This window comes from Calonectris borealis, chromosome 12 (assembly GCF_964195595.1).
Source record: "Calonectris borealis chromosome 12, bCalBor7.hap1.2, whole genome shotgun sequence".
In the NCBI taxonomy this organism is placed as follows: Eukaryota; Metazoa; Chordata; class Aves; order Procellariiformes; family Procellariidae; genus Calonectris; species Calonectris borealis.
Genome location: NC_134323.1, coordinates 18,234,463 through 18,253,576, shown reverse-complemented (window position 1 = coordinate 18,253,576; position 19,114 = coordinate 18,234,463). Strand labels below are relative to the sequence as shown.

The 19,114-nt window shown below is 41.7% G+C and overlaps 1 protein-coding gene across 2 annotated transcripts in view; it reads right to left on the bottom strand.

The window, feature by feature from the left end:
* Positions 1 to 19,114, bottom strand: part of CMIP (c-Maf inducing protein) — a 137,544-nt gene that overhangs the window by 65,407 nt on the left and 53,023 nt on the right. The window lies entirely within an intron of this gene.

Sequence of the window (19,114 nt, the reverse complement as noted above, 5' to 3'; positions counted from 1 at the left end):
TCAAGCAAAAGCAGAGCAACCAACCTCCTCATCTCAGCCTATACATAAGTACTGGTTTCCTGCACCGACTGTTGATGCCCAGTTTAAAGCAAAAGTCACAATTAAAACACAAATAAGTAAACTGTGCTTTGCAATTACACATACAACATAAATTCATAGTAGCAAGGAAACAAAGTTAAACATGAAACTCCTTATTAGTATCCCCGTAATTCTTAGGCATTACAGAAGTACAATTATCTCTGAGATAAACTGAAATATAAACGTATATACGCAAGCACACGTAAAATTATGTCCTAAACGTAAGTAAATACACAGATACAGTTGTGTATCTATCGAGTATGCGTACATACACCGAACTTTATGCAAGTCTTCATGTTGGTTAAGTAATCTGAGTATTTAACAGAGGTCCTCAAAGACGTCATTTATTTCGCTTTGCTATAGCGTACGCAAACTGAAGTATTGCTATGGCAGAGAAATTATTTTCATACAAATATGCTGATTAATCCCACCACGTGGATAAACCCTTGGGTTAGCCAGGTCTTGCAAGAGAATAGAGCTCATTACGTTTATGAATTATTTTCTCACTATTACTGGTTTACGTGTAACTTAAACTTCTCAAACTTACTCCCACTGTACCCAATACATAAATTATTTTTAACTGGCAGTCTTGAAATAAAGAAGGCAAGGGAGAAACCACATCTATTTCAGGGTCAAACAGGGCCAACTCTTAAAATCACAACACAGGAGTCCTGGGGGCGAGTGTGAAATAAGCAAATTGCATTTGGAATGTCTCTACTTCTTATTGGTACAACTTTCTTCCATAAGTTAAGTAGGTGGTGCATCTGGAAATCGTACTTTGAAGTTATACACTTCATACATGTTCATAAGGCCATAAACGTCATCTGCCAAAATGCAATGACGGCCCTGTCATCCACCTTTGCTGCTACAAAAAGTCAGTTGTCTTTTCAGCAAGAAAAACCCAGCGAGCCAGGGAATTGAACTTTAATACATTTTCCAGTTACGTTTGTTGTGGCAGTGTTCACTTTACACTAGCCCTCGCTGAAAACAATTTTTGCTGTCTCTTTAACGAAAACCTTGTTATGCAGGAAGTATGATAAACTTCTGCTTATTCATTTACCCACAATATTGTTCTACACTAGTGACTGGAATCCCAGTGGCTTAACGCTGATACTGTACGTCATGCGTTGCCTACTGGAGAGTAATTATCTCGTTCTCACAGGAAGCCAAAGGCCCAAGATCCTTCGGTAATCAGCATTACAACACTCAGGGAAAAATATGAAAACAGCCAGCATAAAATCTAGTATGCTCAGGAGGCAAAGTTATCAAAAACATGCTCTGAAAGACTGGAGAAAGGAGAAATCCAGAACCAGCCAATGCAAATATAAAATGAAATGAATCAAAGCAATTTAAATTTCTCTCTTAAGAAGGTGCTGACTGCCCTTAATACCCTCCATTAACTTCAAAGAGGATTTGAAGAATTCTCACAGAATCTGTTCCCAAGAGAAGCCTCTTCTATACCTTAAACTGTCCATTTAAACAGCATTAAAGCTAACTCATCCTGTTCAATCACAGCTCTGTAGCCATACACAAGTGATTTCATCTCAGGCATAACTTCTTCTCATAGGACAGTGCTTTTCGTTAAGGAGAGTGGAGGAACACAGAGTTCTGCAGTCTGCAAAGGATGGGAAGACTACCTAAACCATAGCATGGAATTACACAGATGGTTAATCTCTCCAAATGAAAGCATTATGCCAGTGAGGTAGTTTATATAGCACACATATGATCCCACTTCTATGCAGCCATACCTCACACACTGTACCTTTACTACAGTTGTTTGTTATCTTACTCAAAGAATGAATAGCCCAAACCTACTTTAATCCCTATAACCAACATTATATGCATTGTTTCTGTTTTCATTAAAAACACCATGTTCTAGGCAGTTAAATATTTTCCATTCCGAAAACACCAGCTATAAGCAGCTTCACCTCTGTTTTGCAGTGGAAAGAGTCTAAAGCAAAGTGATTTATCGCTGTGTAGAGCTCCCTGAAATTGTGCTTCTAGATGCTGTCAAACACTGAAGACCACACTCTCACATTAGGGCTGTGCAGAAATGCTCTGAAGAAGCACTGAAACAGAGCTGTCCTCGGACCCGAGGTTTCCTGGACCTCACCAGGCTATGGTGCTCCTCCCAGAGAGACCATGGCACTAATGAGGTGAAGGTCAGCCCCACACAAAGGTGTCCTTTCCCTAATCCTTGCACACACACAGATGCAAGGACAGAGCGGTGTTCCCCGGTTGTGTTTTCACAAGACCAAGCACAGTTCAGCCGTTTATCAGGAAATGGCCTGAGGCAAAGCCACAGCCTGAGTCACTGGTTCCTCTTAAAACAGAGGCTATTTTGACATTCAGGTATGCGAACGTCGATCAGGGTGAATCATTGTGGTCAATAAATAAGCAGTGCAAGTGTTGCACGTTCTCATGTTCCAGCTGGTCCTGCTTGCACACACCCCCAGAAGCTGCATCCTCACCCCCAGGTCACTCCATGGGAAATGCAAATTAGAACAACACTCAAGACCAGAAATGTGGATTCAAAGATTCAAAAATACATAAAATGACACAGATCCTCAAGAGGGTCACCACGAAGCATCTGGCATCAATACGCGTCTTAAGCAGCATTCCCACCTCCATCCACCCACTTTGCCTCTGCCCATACAAATATTTGTGGCGTCAGGCAGATCAGGGAACGCATCCAGCTTTTGCCAGATTACTTTTAGCTCCTTCGGCTCTATTTCGAACGTGAAACAGAAACTAGTATGTTAACATAACTTAGGGGGCAGCGTATCACGGGGAAGGGAGTGAGCAGTGAGGACCTGAATATTTCAGTCTAATTATTGGTATGAGACAGTCTAAAGCCACGGCATATTTGAGCAGTAATACATCAAGTTCAGTTGAAAATGCCTTTATTTAAGAAAATAATAATTCTTATTTTTATAGCTGTCATTTTTGAAAGAAGATTTATATTTCTTGGCAAAGTCTGAAATCTATCAAACGAAGCAAGATAATGCACTTTCCTCATTCACTCTACAAAATTAATCCTGATTTAGGAAACTTTGGCCAGAGAATCTACATATGTCAGCTTACAGATTTACAGTTACAGTTTTAACTTCTGGCTGTTTGCTGTTGAACATGTTCTGAAAAACTTTAAGAGACTCATAAATGAAAATGAAATTTATTACAACAAACAAAAACCCTAAGTCAAGGAAACATTTTTCTCCTCACATTAGCCTTTAGCCTCCTAACGAAACATGCAACTTCTCCGTTGGGAAATCAGGTATGTTTTAACCTCAGTGAGAACTTTGTCTTTTTTTCAGTTCCATAAAGATTTATTAATCATACAGATTTGAAACAACTTTGTACCAGAATAGCCACACACCAAAACCTACTATAAATCAAATCTTAGGGGAATCCAGCACTCCCAAAACTGGAAGAACATGTAAGCTCACGCATAGGGCTAGTTTTCTCTTAGCGTTTCTGGGAAAAGTCAGCAACAGACTACTCAATAATGCAAAAAACTGCCCACTTGTTTCCATGGGAAATTCTAAAAGGGAAAGAATAAACATGATGTCCATTGTTAACATGAGGCTTGTATGCACTTTCTCATATAATAATGTACTAAAACTTCAGCTGCATACTTTCGAAAGAAAGCATCTAGAAAAGATGAATTCTACAAATAGAGATGGTTATTTGCATTAAAACATATTTAGACTGACAACTCCCACCAACACAATAACAATGAAGAATGATTTTCCCAATTAAATACTCCAGATGGTGGGGGGAAACAGGGCTATTCCAGACCCTTGCTCTTCCACTGTCAGGTGCTTATTTCTCTCTTGACTACACTTAAGAATGAGCCATGCTGTTGTAGCCCAGAATGATGAGCATACTGTATTACATGTAAGTTTTCCATACACAAATAAGATTCAGTACTGCTGAATAACATGTAGGAAGAGTTGCCTGCCCTCAAAACTTCGATGGGGGTGGAGACTATTCAGTCGGCACACTGAAGGGTAATGGACTCTGAAACTGCTGAAAACAATGGATGATTTGAAATAAATCTCTGTTAGGAGACATGCACGGCTCCAGAGAACGCCCCTGCAAATGTAGCTATTTCAGATAAGAGCAATTAACATCTTTGTTCATTAACTATATAACCTATCAGAAGACATTTATCAAGTTAAGCAATTAGTAGTACTATGCCATAATATGCAGCGCAGTACAATTTGTCTCACTCTTGATATGGAAGAATTTACTGCCATGCTCACTTGTCATAGCGACTTGAAAGAGTTTAAAGTCAATGTTGATCTGACAGAGATTAACGTGATAAGAAAACAGACAGAAAGACTACGAGTTGGGAGACACCCAACTCTGCCCCAAAGCTGCACAAAGGAACTTCTGAGCTTCCTTGGAACAGGATTCTCATCTAATCCATCACACTTCCCAGACCCCTGGCCTGCCATTCCCTTCCCACTCCTCCCGATGATAGGAGGTTTCATGTGTTAGACCCTAAGAAGAGAGCCCACTTGCTCTGTGCATCGGGAGTAGGACTACATTGGGTGAAAAGGGTGCTTAATCCAGGGACGCGTGGGGAAGGGACCTCTCAGTGGGGCGAATCTAAATTATTTCTGCTTGGAGCTGCTTTGCTCCCAAGTGGCTCCAAGTTTGGCAGCAATGCCTGGAGCGGTTTTGGTTGGTTGGTTTTGGAGCTCTTTGACAGCTGGAAACAAATTTGGACACAGTGGCCCAAATCTTCAGTGAGGCTCTACCCATGCATGTCAGCTGAAGCCCGGAGTGCACTAGTGTATAATTAATGATAGGAAAAGGGGGGAGGGGTTTTCCTACCACATTTATTTGTGTGGGGTGACTGTGTGTATAAACATCCGTGTGTGTGTGTGCCTGTGTGTGTATACATATACACACATACACCTGTCTTTCTTTATAGCTACACAGAGATAGAAGATAGTAGAAATATATCGCATATTTCTCTACACAAAAATACAGCAGCAACTGTCAGTAGTGCAAAGTAGCTCAACTTCAATAAGTGACACGATTTAATTAAGAAAGGCCAGATCCTCAGTTGAGCTGATCATCCAAAAGACTTCAGTGGAACTTCACTGATTTGTACCAGCTGGGAATCTAATTCAGAAATTCAACAGAAATTCAACCAAATCTAGCTTTGCAGCAAAAATGTGCATAAATCTCTTTCTCTCCTCTAAATATTTAAGACAACTGGGACTGGAGGCAGTTGCATTAATTATCCTTACAAAACCGATAAAAATGTAAGAGCTGTCAGTAAGAAACAGATTACCCCAGACCGTGCAGAAAAAAAAACTTCCAGTCTGCCATGGGGCTGAAGTATCAGTTCTGTGGAGCTACAGAAAATGGACAGGCCAAAACTGTTCATCAAAGAGCTGACAAGAAAAAACTGGTCTCAACATTAAGACATATGAGCTGCAAAATCGGTGCAGCAGACACCAGCAGAGGGAAGAACGTCAAATTAATTCAGATCTGAAATAAGTTTAAAGCACAGAACAGAAGTTCTTCTGTTAAGAAGAACGGAAAATAAGGTCATATTATGGGATATGTACCATGACAGGAGAGTCAAATAAGCAGGAAAAATTTATTAATTATGTTAGCTGAAATGCATATAGAAATTTTTTTTTTTCCTAAATGAGGAGATCTTTCTCTTACTGTCAAACCCAGCTGAAGGAGCACTTATGAGCGGTCAGTTTATTTTACCAACAGAACTATTTGAATTTCTGGGAGTAAAATAAGACGTGTATCTTGAAGACTTTCTGAAGATGTCCGTCATCAAGATGACCCTGTCTAAGTAGCCCATAAGAAATCAACCCTTTCTCTCTGGCTAGCTTAGCATGACAAAGGGAACTCCATGGGACTTCCAGTAGCGCTGAACGCTTAATCAGTTGCGGTGCTGCTGTCCAAAAAGCTCGCCCTCTCTGACGTCAAGCCTATATAAGAAACCTTGTCTCCTGCTTTCAAACCTCTAACAGGGATGAGAACATGCTGCAAGGTGCAGAGCTGGAGGCTGACCACAGCTTGCCACCGAGATGGTGGCCAAATCCGCCAGATCACTGCCCACGGGCAGGAAGGCTGCTCCCAGCCAGTGATCGGGAGCAGGAACGGGAGGCAGCTGTGTTGGACGCAACCTGCCAGACACAGTCAGACTTTCACAGACACTGGCCCGACTCGCCTGCCAGGTGGAGCGTCTCTGCTTGCAGCAGCAATTCTGCAAGCGTGCGCTGCAGCCTTCAACCCCTCCCAATGAACGTAGGGAACTTGAAGAGAAGAATTACTATCCTCCACTTACCAACCTAGAAGAAGAAAATTTCAGTTAAGAAGAAGAAAATCTCAGCATCATGCTCTTGATCATGCCTTCAGTGACATGAGAAGCCTGAGGGATGTTGGAAAAGAGCTCAGACTTCCTGACTCCAACCATGTGAATCAGTTCCAAATGCATCCTCCTCCTCCTCCAAAACTGCATAACTGATTCATAAGAAGGACCATTCCTTAGCAGGGTTCATGTTCTCCATCCCTTTGCATTTATCACTGCACTCCATGACATCCCTCCTGGGGAGGAAACAGTCGATAACCTTGATGAGACGGGAGGTTGTTCATCCACCTTCCTTGACATTACTTCAGGAAGGAAGGGACACCACGAGCCAAAATACAGCAGGTACACACCTTCTCACAGAAGCAGCAATAAGTAACAAGAGCAGCAGGGACTTATTGCAGAAGACTGTACACACACGTACTTCTATAAAACAACTGTTAGAGGAATATTGGAAAATCCCTAACTTTTGCCCAGAACATGAAACACCTAGTGACTGCTAAACAGATCTTTGCTAAGTCACCATAGCAACGATGATGTGACAGAAAACAAAACCGCATCCACAAATCGTTCTTGAGTCAAGGCTGCTCTCTATTTTCAATTCTCTTTCAATAAATCAGCCGTGTCACACACCATTAAATGTATCAAATGCTGATAAACCATAGAGAGGAGAAAGGGTTGGGTGTAAGGTTTTCCGATCAAGCCAGACACAATATATGCTAAACTAAAACGCCACCCTTTAATAACTACTTTAACCAGGGGCAGCCCTGAGAGATGGAAATGAAAGATCATCAGCTGATTTCAAACACAAAGTTGGCACCTGGAAAACAATCAGTCTGTTAAATAACTGCAAATGTGGCCAAACTGACATGTACTACAAACAGGAGATCTCTGTTCAGTTGTGTTTTTCAGAACTGGTTTAAGTAATGGCAATAGCATGTTTCTATTCCACATTGTCCTTGCACTTACAGTGGTTTTTACTTCTGGTTTACAGATCTCTAAAGGCCTGTGGTTCATTACCTCTAGTAGGTCAGCAAAAGGTGAAGAAGGAAACCGCGTTTCTTATCAGTAGGGTCATATCCGCTGTGCAGGGATATGCACCTCCCATGGAACATTTTAGGGTTTTACAAACTGAGGAGGCTGAAGGCAGCTGCAAGGGAAGCAATACATTCATCTCCATCACCTGTGCATGTGAAGTCTCACCTGAAAGGTGATCCAAGTACAAAATACTGAATTGGTAAGAAGCTGAGCTATCCAGGATCCCAAGTCCCATTAGAAATGTAGAATTTGACTCATGGACTCTGCAATTCTGACAGTTCTCACCACTTTCTTAATGCACTTCCCAGCTCATTTCTTACTACATTTTATTTACAAGATCTAGAAATTAAATTGTTGCAAAACTAAACATAGCATAAATACGCTAACATATTAAGTTCTTGTTCTTCATTTAAACAAGCATTCTCCAACACTACTTATGTCCATGCCTTTTACCTGTAGAGCCACGAAACCCTTAGACACTGTAGTAGTCAAATGGTTTTCATTAACTATTTTTTTTCTTTTCTTTTTAATGCACTTTTAACCCTGCAGTTCCCAGGATGCCACATCCAATCTCAATCTGATGAACAAGTACAGGACAGGGAGTGCAGTAACCCAACTACACTTCTGAATTCCCAGCAGGGAATGCCCTGTTCTGATCTTTTTTTGGAGAAAAAATGATCACGTCTTGAGTTCCCAGCAAAACATTAATACAGCCCTCTGCTGTACATTACATAAGAGAAAGGACACGTAGCAGAGCCTTCAAAAAGCTATAGATACTCTGTCAAGGATAGTCTCACTAAACTCTTGCTGATATTAGGCTAAAAAAAAAAGGGACCTCCTGAGGATGAGTCACAGCCACTTGGAATCACCTTCTGCTACAGGAGGAGGTGGGAAAACATGGTTGAAGTGCCAGTGTTTTGTTTCACATGTCTTGCCTTCAACAATAATTTGGATGGCTCTACATAATTTGAAGCGAGATCCAGCTCTCCTGTCTGCAGCAGTGATTTCCTCTTGATTTTGCGTCTCTCTCAGCACTACAGAATGACACTAACGGAAAGCGTCCTTTTCTTCTCTTCAGGAGGAAGTCTTTTGCAAAATTGTGCTTGCACACTCCTGGCCCCACCCATAACCTCCTCCGCTGTTGGTCTTCCTCATTGTTTAATGACTGACTGACTGTTTGTACTGAAGGGAGTGTTGCTATTTAAATAGAGGGTAACTGAAATATGTGCGATACCTCCATGGAAGAGAGATGCTGTGGGAATGGAGGAGAGGGCAACTGCAGTGAAATATCAGAGTAAATATTTGAGAAAAGCGTCAGTTGACTGGTAAATGCATCATGGAGAGGAAACAGAGCACCAGTTAGAATCTAAATTACCTTCGTAAGCTCCCTTACTATGCAAAAGGAGACAATGAAGTATTTAAAGTGACACTTTCTCTTTGGTTTAAAAAAAATAAATTAATTAAATATTTAGCTAAAATCATAAAGGCTTTGTGCTCATGGAGAATGAAGTGGTACGAAACTGGCATACCCAACTAGCAAACTTTTTGTTTCAATACAACATTTATTAGCCTAGCAAGTTATTTTTCAATAGCTAAATAAGAGTGCCTGAAGTGAAGCATGGGCACCTGCTTATGAAAGGTGTCGTTATCATCATCTCAACAGACAAACTTTGAAAAGCAGAACAAAGAGCAACCCTACAATCAGGCGCTGTGAAACTCGCAAACCCTTTTATCTGGGTGGCTCCTGAAAGGCTGGAGAAGAATTCCAAGGAATTGCAATAGTACCCCCAGGGATCGCGATGCATGCGGCTCCAAAGAGATGCCTTTCCAGAGAAGCCTTGTTTATCAGACGCTAATGCACCACGCACTGCTCTTCTCTCTCACACTGTTTTTTGGAAAACTAAACCACCTTAGTCCTCCAATAGTATTTTCTGTTCCAACTGGATGATTCAGCCCTCAACAAGACAAACTCGCTTATTTCCTCTGTACCCTCTGATACAGGGCTCACATGTGGGCAAAGAAACAGAGGTACATGCCCTCCCTGCTACTGTTTCAAGAGACCAGGCAGAGGCTCCCACAACACAACACACCAGACCATGCAGAGGTGTCTTTAGGTGATGCGATTTTGGAAAAAAACAGCTACTTACCTAGCCAGCAGCTAGTGATGCAGATCTGAAGGTGAGAAGCAACACAAGTGCTTCCCAGACTGCGGGAAAAATCAGATGGCTTTCTGAATTTCCTCTGCCTATTTACTTGGCCTTACTTATATTCTCAGACCACGAAGACGGCCACAATGCAACTGCTTAAAGGGAAAAATTATGTAGCACACTACCTATCAACATAGAGATGGCTTATACAATATCACTTGAGAGTTATACATTCAGTGAAAAGACACCCTCCCAACAAAGCAGCTTTGCATACTAGACTAGGTTGACTCCCCCCCTCCCTTCCAGTTTCATATCAAAACCTGCTTTAAAATAATTCCAGCCTTTCAGACAAGCTAGACCTCCCGGTTGTGTCAGCACAACGGCTGCAGGTTTCACTCCCACCCTTGGCAATTACGTTTTGGTTTTCAAGCTCAATACATTGTCAAGTCAGCTTTCCTGTGCATAATTCTGCAGCAACATCCTTGCCCTCTGTCAAGATTATTTTATTAATTTATTTACTACCTCTAAAGGAAATAGCTTGTTTCTGTAAAATCTTAAATATTGCAAACACAACTTTGTAGACTGAGTTTTCCACTCAGGGAGGAAAGGGCAAAAGAAGTGTACCATTTCAGAGCTTTGACCTCAACAACCAAACAGTTACTACTATTACTCCAAGAAATTTCTGCCAAGGAAATCTGAATGGTCTTCAGCGAACTGTTTGCCCAAAGTTAAGCTAGCCACAGATTTTCCAACAGAAAGCTATCAGAAAGCCAATACTACCACAGTACATTAACATTTAATGGTAAATCTGAATCCAAACCACCACGGACATACACTGAGTGTTATGACACGGACACCAAACGCCGATGAAAACATGAGTTGCTTCGCCTCTATGGCATTTTGGCTTTAGCAGAATACAAAAGCTTCCAAATTAGATGTGTGCTTGAACTCTACACCTGAATACACATCATGAGTTTTGCCCACTTCTTCTTGCATCAGCTTTACCCAGGGCAGGAATGGAAAAAAGGATAACCATTCCTGCCCTCCTCTATGTAATTAAAATCCACAAATACCACCACGTCACTGTACGACACCGCCGCGGCACAGCACACAATCTAACGGTGACCGAGGAAAAGTCCTGCTCCCTCTGATCCACGAGTCAGGCTCCCTCCAGCCGAGGACAGCCCTGCGTTACACGCCTGTCCGCTTCCCCCAGCAGCGGAGGATCAGCGACACAACAGGCCAGCCCTGAAGTACAACCAGCCACTCGCACGGAACTGTGCACGGATTTGTTTCTCACCTTTCAGCTTCCTAACATTTTATTCGATCAACTCAACTCTCACTAAACGCGGCTGAACAAAAGGTATGTATGAACTTACTGTTAATACCAGCTTTCTTCCTTCTAATTGCTTTGGCTACATGTTACTACAGCATTAACAGAATCTCAGGGCACTATTATGTTTGCAACTACGGAGTAAAAATTGGCTTATCAGAAAAACAACCAGAGCAGAATTAGTAGGAAGGGTTGAGCATCAAGAATATAACAGCTTCATTTTCCTACTTACGTCTTCCCAGATAACATTTAAAGAAGAATGCTTAATATAGAGATTGTTTATCAATCATTTCCCCAGAGACAGAGAAACAAGTTAAATATAAAGCATCTTAAAATAAGGCAGAGCATCCATGTTCACCTCTGAAAAAGGCCCAAGTGATCAACAAGCTTCAACTAGATGTTATCGAGGCATTTTAGGGAAGTATTAGTATTGGAAAGGAAATATAAAGCTTGCATAATAAAGTAACCTCTGCCTTTTTCTCTACCCTGTATCCTGCTGAGAAAGACCTTTTTGCTTTGTTTCTGAAAAATATATAATTTAAAAACAGATATCTTTGAATTCCAAATCAGACTCTGCTCTTGTGTCCTTGCAACAAATTACCAGCTCTTACTGGAAATGAATAAAACAGAAACCAAAACCAAATTCAACGCTGTAAACACTGTGGCAGATTATTTCCAAATATTCCAATGTTTTGCAAGATTTTGGATCACTAAACCCAACTCAAAAGTTCAGGGAACAGCCAAGGAATATGCTTCTCTGCTTCAGATTTAAGTTCAGAACCTTAACCTCAAATCCCGTTCTTTGCAAAATAAAAAAAATCATACTCAGATCCAAAGTACCGATATAAAGTTTCAGTTTGACCCACATCCTAACACCTCCGCAGCCAATCCTAATAATTTTCTGCCAATACCTCTCTCAAAGTACACATCAAAGGCTTTACTGTACACTCAGAGCCATTCCTGTGATGCAAGGATTAGGCATGAAGAAAGAGCGTCATATTTTCAAAGGTGCAACTGCCTATAAGCGTATCTTGTGCATATCAGAGCATTACGAGCTCAGCCACAAACGCCAGCGCCAGACAAACCACACCTCTGAAATTCTTGTCTTGTCTCCCATTTTCTTTTGTATCTCATCTAAGCACACTGTCTCTACATGCCCAGTTACAAGGAAGATATACCTAGTCATCAGCCCCTCTATTCTTTTATTTTTATTAATATTTTCATCAATATTTTCAGATACTTTCCAGTATATCATTCATTTAGGAGGTTATTCCACGGAGCTGGAAACACAATGTTCAGCCTGCTGCTGTGACCCCTGCAAGAGCAGCGATGCAGCAGTAATGCCTCAATGGCAGCAGATGTACTGTAGATGTCACTGAGTTCTAACAGCGCTTCTTAAAACACGTCCCGCACATGTAATCCTGGCAGTAATCTAGCGTTAGATTAAATATATTATTGTTTGTCTAGAAGTATTACATCCAACTCTAAATACACAGCTGCAGGTGCACGCAAGATTCAACAACATTGCATAGAGAGTACTGTCTTCAGGATGAATACAAGCCTTGGTCCTTTCAAGAACAAAGGCTGCATCATGAAGCACCAAATTGGTTATTTCAGTGGCTGCACTAGGCTTTACCCATGTGAAGAAAGTGAGACATAACTCTGTCCTTCAGTAACTAAGAGCAGCTTGAGCAAGTCATTAGGAAAACTGTTGGTGCACTTTATTTAGAAGTCGCATTTTAAGACAAGCAACCACTGGTTGCAACGACCTTCATCACATGCGTAAAGAACTGAGATTCAATCCCTAAACTTGTCATCTATTCCCTCACACTTTCATGAACAGAATGAAAAGCTAGTGAACTGCAAATTACAAGTCAATGCAAAACTCACTGGATGAGGTTTTGAAAACGTCAGATTAGACAATCACAATGTTTCTTCTCAGGCGTTAAAAACTACGGTCCTTGACTAATGCTGTGCCCATTCTGTTTTCCTAGCAGGAAAAAATCATACTAGGACAAAGAAGAATGGCAACTGTATTGTCCTTCCTGAGAACTGAGCACCACAGGCTCGCAACACTGCCACGACAAATACGCAGAGCTATTGACAAGGCACGTTATGAGAACTGTCCATCAGCCTCAACAGACACAAAAGCATAAATAGCCATGCCAGACCATTAAAATGTTGGATGAGAAGAGCTGAAGATGACACTTTTAATGCCATACACACACACAAAAATCATACATTTCACTAGTCACTGCAGGATGAATGCTACCCTTGACTTTGTTGGTCCTCTTAACAGCATTCAAACCTGTTCTGAGCATCCTGATGCAGTTCACAGTCGCTGAAGGTCTAGGGGAAAAAAGAAAACCCACACTGACTGAACCTTTATGGAATTTATTTTTTCCCTAATAATCTACATCACACAATTGCTCTCCACAACACCTAATTAAAATGCCTTTGAAATGACAATTCTACAGGAATCTTGGATGCAAGTTATCAGACCATTCCCAGAGATGACTCAGCCGCTACCCAAGTCAGACACAGATGATCAGCGGTTTCTACACCATTATACTTGAAGTTTGGACTCCCTGAGATCTTAGTCGTCTCATGAACCATTTTAATCAATTAATGACATTCATTAATATGCACTGACATTATTTGGAGACAGAAAGCAGCAGCTGAACCATCAGCACAGCTTTAAGAATGCTGAGACTGAACCAGGCTGAGGATGGAGATGACTCAGGTGATGCTCTATGTGACTAATTAGAGGCTGGCTCTTTTGTCTTGAGCTGTAACCAAGTCTAATGCTCTCCACAAAGGAAAGCATCAAAGGTGTGAATTCATACCACAGACAGAATTCAAGAGGCTAAAAGACGTCCCTCTGAGTTAGGTAAATACGAAAGTAATCTAGTACAGCCACATGCAACTGCATTATGGAAAATAAGTATACACTCCTGCATCTTCCTTTTTCTCCTGAATGGCCCCAAAATGCTCTAGGGATATCATTTAAACCATACGTGAAACCTGAGAATTTAGTAAGATGTCATGAGTCTTCGTTTCCCCAATTCCCATGAGCAATCGAATCAAGCCCAGGAAAATCCAGCCCCCAGTGAATCAGATGCTAAGACCCAAAATCAGGTGCCCTGGTTTCTGTACTGTGTTCCAGTCCTGGCATTTCACCATATTGCCAGAACCAAGCCCAGCCAGATCACTGCCCAGAAAACAGACATTCATGTGGCAGAAGCTGCACTTCTGATCTAACTTGCTCAGCTGGCCAGGCTCGTGCACATCCTGCTAACATCCAGGGCTACCCCGGTACAGATTCCTCTGTGCTCATGTTTTGATCCTAACAGAAAAATCTTACAGAATGCAGGATCTCAAACTTTTGAGATCAAGTGGGTTTTAGCAGAATTTAAAGTGGGGTTCACAGAATTGGCAAAGAGCAGCAGTAATAGAAGCCATCTCTCACAGTGTTAACAGGAGTCCTGCCCTCTCCCTAGGGCCCAGATTCACTGCAGTGCCTGAGACAAAACTAACTCCATGCTAAAGAAGTCTATACTTTATAAAATTCTTAGAAATACCCTACGCAATATTACAGGTTTTTCTTATAAGCTTTTTTTGTGGTTTTGTTTTGCTTTGTTTTTTAATGTTAATTACTGCTGTATAATGCTCCGGAGACCCAAAGCTAATGGCAATCACAGCTGAGGACACACAATCACTCTGCCGCTCTCACCAAGATTCTGCAGTTCACAAAAAACAAAACCTTATCAAAAGAACCTGTCAGTTTTTACAAGTCTCTTCTTTCACTACATTTATCTGAAACAATATTTAGAGATGAGTTTAGCACCACCCATCAGAAATAGTAAAAGCAGAGACTGAAAAAAGCGCAAAAACCCCAATCAAATAAAAAATTTGCCATGTTGTTCTTTTTTTCTAGCAACATACATCTCCAGCAAACGGCACACTGAATTTGCAAATCCAGTGGGACTGATTAGAAATTACGCCTTCTCAGATGTTGGCAAGAATTCATCAAAAACGTGCAATAATATCTCTTCTATCAGAAGAAGGTAATCTAGGACAACTTTCTACGGCCACTGTTCAAATATAAGCCTTAAATTCCTGAACAGGGTAAGAACACTGAAAAACCGAAACCACTGATCTGGCAAACGCAATGGCAGGTCTTTTGTGCTCTCATTCTGCAACGCTGCACTTCATAGCTCGTGCGTAACTCATATTCACAGAAAACTGAAGAGTAAAACCACCCTATGGTGACAAGGAGCAGAATTTAAAATATCCCTTGTTAGATGTTTTAATCCTCTTCTGTTAAAACAGTGTGTCTGTATTATGCTAAATAACGAATTATGTGTCTGCAGAATCAGGCTCCCTTTTCAATTATGAGCTAATTATTTCAATACTGCAAAACAGAAAACCCAAGTCATCTTTCCTGTTCCACTCAACTTCTTTATAAATTATTCTCAAAGAGCAAATGAGATTTTTCATTCCAGCTGTATTCCAACATGATCAAGACTTACTCCTTCCAGCTCAGAACCTGTAACACTTTCATTTTAGGGACTATCAGAAATAAAAGGATACCAATACTTTATCCGGCAGTCAAGCAAGCCTTTGAAGTTTGATGTCTACAATGTCAAAAGACAAGTAACTACAGAACTTAATTTGGGCAGATGAACAACTGTTTAAAAATCAGCAAGGAAAATTTCAGCAACACCCAGTCAGGATCTGGGCTCTCTGAATGTATTCCCGTAAACGCTTCCACTTCTAGCCAGGATGTGCCTGTACACAAGGGTGTGAGTTTGAGATAGTGACCTTAAATACACACGAGGGGAGTTTAACATCCACTCTCCACATGCTTAAAAAGAATAGGGGGAAAAAAGCATAGCATACTTTTCAGACTTCACTGTACATTTTTGGACAGTCTTTCTGAATGCTCGCTGCTTAAGCTCGGGTTTGCTGTGCTTGGCAGTCACTTTTGTGTCTTTTGCAACACTGCGCACACACAAATGGCCTGTGGTTTCATGCTTTGCTTCCCATTTAAAACTAACACTTAAACAGTAGCTTTATTTTTGTTAAATAAAAGCTTTTTTTTCTGAATTCTGACATCTATTTCTCTTTTTCAACGTGAGGGAAAAATGATTTTTTACAACTGACACCGATCATTGTTAGGAGTAGTATTTTGTCTTTACTACTTTGATTCACTTGTTCATGTTATTCCTCAACTTTTTGTGCTGTGTTCCGCAAAAGCAATGACAGGAGGTAGCATAATGTTGATTTTTGGACAGTAAGCTCTGATGACACATATATTTTGGTTTTGAGACTCCGAACTGCAAAGAAAAAAGCTTAGGTAAAGAATACATAATACAAAAAGAACCACTTCTTCGCAAATGCTTATGTTGAGGAAAAAAAAGAAGTCAGATAATTTCTATACATGGCTGCAATCCATCTCCTCCTGAAGGCAAGGTGGATTTTTTTCATTATCCACTTAATATCAGACGAAGCCTGTATGGCTGACAATCTATTCGGCACAAAAGACCCCTCCTGTTCCCTTTGGGGTGTTAACAGCAGCTGGCTCTGTGCATTCAGCTTTTGACTTCCTCGGCGAGCGCAGGCGCCCGCGAGCCCCCCGGCCACCGGGTACCACCCCGTGTCAGAGCAGAGACAGCCTCAGCGACGCAGGCGACTCTGTCCAGCGCTCAGCCCCAGAGGCAAGGCCCCTCCAGGGAGAAGTCCCGTACGTTTTACACACCCACCACGTCTCCACATTCCAGCAATATCGGCTCCTCGCACCAAGAAAGCAGCCAAGGGTGGAGGGAGACTTTGTATTTACTACTCCGTATCAGTGTTGTGATGCGCGACTTCTGAAGACGTTTCTTTGCAGTGACGAGGTCTGCCTTCCCACCAAAGATTATGAAACCACTTTCAACCAAAGAGCTCCCTCCCTCACACGGCCTTCCAGCACCAGCGAGGGGAGAGCTGAACCCTGCAGCTAGCACTCCCTAATTGCTTCAGCAGAAGCTGAAAGACGTCAGCAACGGGACTTTCTGCTCTTTATTCCCCGAGAAAGCAGAGAAAAATCTGCAGAAAGCAAGCCTCTGATTTCAGGTTTGGTGTTAAAAGCAGCCTGATCTTTGGCCAGCCATGCAAATAAAATAAAGACTGACCCTGCATGCAGCAAGCTGCGCTGCCTGACCGGGGCTCAGCAAGGGTTACTCCAGCAAGCGCAATGTCAGTGAACGTACTGAGAGTGCTACTGTAATCTCACAAACATCTGCAGCTAAACACAGCCCAGGGGGAGAGGTAGATCTTTCAGACAACCAAACGTGAAAAATCAGGAGCTTTTTAATTGCATGACATCAGAGAGGAGCCGATCAGCTGCTAAGTTTGACCAGCGTATTACTGCATTTCTGGCAGCTTTGCCCGGTCTTCCAGCAATCTATCCTGCTGACTTTAACAGGTTACTTTGACCTTTAAGGCTCTTGAGGGTTTCTAGGTTTCATACGCCTTCCTTTAGGCCCTGCCTTAGACTGTATCACCAGCTACCCACAGACTTTCTTGCTTAGCTCATTTTGAAACATCTCAGACACAGAATCTGCCTTCTCTCTTCAGAGAGTTACTTTTATTCTCAGCTAAAGGAAACCAAGTATGTCAAATACAAAAAATAAACGACCCAAACCCATCTGCTGTCACAGAGAGATAGACACTTTGTCTTTATTTTGTATAAAATAGTGAAAAAGGCACAGCCCCAAACTTGAAAAATCTGTCAAAATCATTTTGCACATAAGATGCCTTATCGCAAAGTAGCATGCAACAGCCGAGCTTAGTTTCTTTTCTTAAACTGCCTAAATTAAGTTGGCAAAAGTAAGGACACCACCACTCATAACGTGGTATCATGCAAGCTTACACTGTGCCATTTTTACAAAGCAACCGCCCAGCCTGCAAGTTCCACATCTTTACAGGCACAGCTAACCTTAAGCTTCTCAACTAAGATTGTCCACTTACCAGCTAAGAGAACTTTTCCTTAAAAAAATTACAAGGGTTGCTGGGATCAGCTCTCCGTAAGAGAGTGGCACACTGTCAGAGCACAGCCTGGGTATTAAAGTGCAGATACCAGCAATATCCTGAACGTAGGGCACCCAGCTCATCCCCCACGCATGCTGCTACTGCTAATATTCCTATAGGCCACTTACAACCTCATGCCAGCAAACAGAACCTCTTGTTTTGACGAAGTAGTCAACAGACTTAAACGCAAATGAGTCCAAACAATGTTAATAATTCATTTAATTCAATGGCAATCAGTCCATAAATCGTACTGGTGTCAGCTTTTGATGAAGCATAGTCTACTATGTCCTTGGACCACAGAAGATGCACATCCCAACCACCAGCATGCGCGCAGCAACACTGACCATGGGTACTTCGCACAGCAAGAGCACGAAGAGCATTTCACTGAATTACATAAAGTGGTGGAGAAATAAGGGAGAAATATACCCCCTAGGACAGGGGACAGCATTTGCATTCCTGCTCTTGACCTCAAAGCTCTTGTTACGAATGCAACACTGGGGCTATGCAAAGTGACAGCTGGCTATCAATGAACAGAAGGAAAGCAACGTCATTCAGCCTCGAAATCTCTTTGTCTATCCCACTTAATTTCTTTGTGCTAAAATCTTGGAACACAGCAAATACAAAGCTGCCGCATACTTGCCTCTGTAAGAAAGAGACTGCTAATAACCACTATCTAGCACAACTGCACTTGGCGTGGACTGTCAGTGACAAGCAAAGTCAGAACGAAGGCCAAAGGAAAAACTGGGTCAGGAGTGCTAAAGCACCTCTGACCTTGCATGCTGTCCCCAGTGAGCAAGGGATGGGATGTGTAGTAGTGGGAGGCTGTACTGTTGATACTCCAGCTCTGTAGATAAACAGAAAGATTTGATTCTGGAAGCAGATAAACAAATGTCTTCATCAGGACTAAACCAGATACATTTCAGAGCAATGTGCAACTGCTACTGATCCCTATCAGAAAGTCCTCTTTTGATTTCAATTTCAGAAAAAGATCAGCTTACACACTGCAAAACAGCGTTGCAGCTAAAACCCACTCTCCACTCAGACCAGCAAAGCCTTGGCTAACCATATGTGGGATTATTTACCTACGTCACATAT